The sequence below is a fragment of the Somniosus microcephalus genome, chromosome 14 (assembly GCF_052327205.1).
Source record: "Somniosus microcephalus isolate GS21.2 chromosome 14, FLI_Smic_1.0, whole genome shotgun sequence".
Lineage (NCBI taxonomy): Eukaryota > Metazoa > Chordata > Chondrichthyes > Squaliformes > Somniosidae > Somniosus > Somniosus microcephalus.
In genome coordinates, this window is record NC_141000.1 from 1,889,305 (window position 1) to 1,892,799 (window position 3,495).

Genomic DNA, 3,495 nt, shown 5'->3' on the forward strand with positions numbered 1-3,495 from the left:
AGTCCTGGATCCCAGGGAAGCTGGCTGCACTCTGGGGAGCACGATGTCTGCTGCAGTCCTGGGTGGGGACTCCACTGCATTCTTGGGAAGGAGGAAATGTCCACTGCACTCCCGGGATGGGGAAGCCCGCAGCACTACGATATCATTCTTCATCGGTGAGGCTGGACAGCTAGCAACTGTGATAGTGCGATGCATCAGTGCTGAGCTGAAACCAACACCCAGACAGTGTACTGGTCAGTCGGCAGTAGGAGCCTTGGCTGGTTTTCCAGGCTGCAGGTCAATGAAACCCCATGGACCGTCATAGTTGGCAGGATTCAAACCTGGGGACGCTGGCATTCGTGGCTCCCTCCTAACCTGGCCCCTCATTACCATCATTTCAGACTCCAGCTGTTGTATAATATGGAGGTGGTTTCCCCTGCTGTCCTCTTAGGACATTTCAAACACAGCAGGAAATTTCCTCTGGTCAGTATCTTTAGTGAAATCTTTCAGAATTACTTTATAATTTTGCTATGTACCATGGGAAATCTTCCCCTCTGTGTTGCCATCGTAAAGAAAAACACAACCGTTCATTCCTCCTTGTGCAAAGGCCTACCTCCAGCTTCTCGAGGACAAGTAGGGGATACGCAATACATGCTGGCCTTGTCAGCGATGCCCACATCCCAAGAATAAATTTATAAAGGGGACCTTGCTGTATTTTACTGCTGTGTTTCCAACAACAGCCAGTGTACTTCAAAAATAATTAGTTGGCTGTGAAGTGCTTAGGCATATCCTGAGATTCTGAAAGGCGCTTTGTAAATGCAAATTCTTTCATCGAATGATACAGCACAGAAGGAGGCCATTCGGCCCATCGTGCATGTGCCAGCTCTTTGGTAGAATTTTCCAACTAGTCTCACTCCCCCACTCTGCCCCCACAGCCCCGCAAATATTTTCCCTTCAAGTATTTATCCAATTCCCTTTTGAAAGTTACTATTGAATCTGCTTCCACCACCCTTTCAGGCAGCACATTCCAGATCACAACAGCTCGCTGTGTATATAAAGAAGTGTTTCCCCAGGTCGCGTCTGGTTCTTTTGCCAATCGCCTTAAATCTGTGTCCTCTGGTTACCGATCGCTCTGCCACTGGAAACAGGCAGGTTCCTTATTTACTCTCAAAATTATTCTGAACACCTCTATCAAATCTCCTCTTAACCTTCTCTGCTCTAAGAGAACAACCCCAGCTTCTCCAGTCCCTCTACATAACTGAAGTCCCTCATCCCTGGTATCATTCTAGTAAATCTCTGCTCCCTCTCCAAGGTTTTGACATCCTTCCTAAAGTGTGGTGCCCAGAATTGAACACAATACTCCAGCTGAGGCCTAACCTGTGTTTTATAAATGTTCAGCATAACTTCCTTGCTTTTATACTCAATTCCTCTATTAATAAAGCCAAGGATCCCAAATGCATTTTTCTCAACTTGTCCGGCCACCTTCAATGTTTTGTGTATGTACACCCCCAGGTCTCTCTCTTCCTGCACCCCCTTTCAAATTGTACCATTTAGTTTATATTGTCTGTTCTCATTCTTCCTACCACTGATCAAAAAGAGCAATGGTCCCATTACCGACCCCTGGGGAAACACCACTGTACACTTCCCTCCAGCCTGAAAAACAACCGTTCACCACTACTCTCTGTTTCCTGTCCCTCAGCCAATTTTATATCCACACTGTCACTTCATTTAATCCTTTAATCTTTAATGTTGCTAACGAGTCTATTATGTGGTACTTTGCCATATGCCTTTTGAAAGTCCATATACACAACATCAACCGCATTGCCCTCATCAACCCTCTCCATTACTTCATCAAAGAACTCAATCAAGTTAGTCAAACATGAGTTGCTGACTTTCATTTATTAGCCTGGACTTTTCAAATGTCAATTAATTTTGTCCCGGATTATTATCTCTGAAAGCATTCGCTCCACCGATGCTAAGCTGACAGGCCTGTCGTTGCCAGGTTTATCCCTCTCCCATTTCTGCCTTTATTTGCCAAAGAAGTGTCTTCTCTCCCTTTTAAATCGTTGCGAGTGCCTCTATGGCCGCCTTAAGCAGTGTTTATTCCAAACTCTCCCAACCCATTGAAGACATTTTCCTGAATTCACTTTAAAACAGCTTAGCTCAAAGGCTAAAGCCCTGTCCTGCCTGTGTGTTCTGGAATCCACTTACACAGGGAACGGTGATTAACGATTACATAGGATTACATCGGATATACAGCACAGAAACGGCCATTTGGCCCATCCTGTCCACGCTGGTGTTTATGCTCCTCTCAATCCTCCTTTCCTCATCTAACACTATCAACATAACCCTCTATTCCCTTCTCCCTCATATGCTTATTGAGCCTCCCTTTAAATGCATCTATACTATTCGCATTGACCACTCCCTGTGGTAGCGAGTTCCACATTCTCACCACTCTCTGGGTAAAGAAGTTTTTTCTCAATTCCCTGTGTGATTTCTTGGTGACTATCTTATATTGATGGCCTCTAATTTTGCTCTTCCCCACAAGTGGAAACACTCTCTCTTGTGTCTACTCTATCAAAACCTTTCATAATTTTAGAGACCTCTATTAGGTCATCCCTCAGCCTTCTCTTTTCAGAAGAAAAGAGACCCAGCCTGTTCACCCTTTCCTGATAGGTGTATCCTCGCATTTCAGGCATCATCCTTATAAATCTTTTTCGCACTCTCTCCAGTGTCTCTATATCCTTTTTATAATATGGTGACCAGAATTGTACGCAGTACTCCAAGTGTGGTTGGATACAAGTTTTGCATAACTTCCCTACTTTTCAATTCTATCCCTCTAGAAATAAACCCTAGTGCTTGGTTTGCTTGTTGTATGGCCTTAACCAGCATCGCTACTTTTAGTGATTTATGTATTTGTACTCCGAGATCCCTTTGCTCTTCCACCCCATTTAGATTCTTATTTCCCAAGTAATATGTGACCTCCTTATTTTTCTTACCAAAATGTAATACCTCACATTTATCTATCTACCCTGTCAAGTCCCGTCTGATACTACGGGATTGCGCCATCACATTACAGTTGGGGAGAGGGGAGAAGGGCCGACACTGTGGATATCCAGGAAAGAAGCTGGCATTAAGGGCCTTCACATTAAAATGGGGATGAAGGGAATGGACACCGTGGGACTTGAAAAATTAGAGTGGGGTTGGTGAGAGGTGCTTCTGACACTGCGGCAATCCAGAGGGAATTAGAAGATCACATTAGAGTTTGGGAGGGTGAGGATAGCCGACATTACATTAGAGTTTGGGAGGGTGAGGATAGCCGACATTACATTAGAGTTTGGGAGGGTGAGGGTAGCCGACATTACATTAGAGTTTGGGAGGGTGAGGATAGCCGACATTACATTAGAGTTTGGGAGGGTGAGGGTAGCCGACATTACATTAGAGTTTGGGAGGGTGAGGGTAGCCGACATTACATTAGAGTTTGGGAGGGTGAGGATAGCCGCCATTACATTAGAG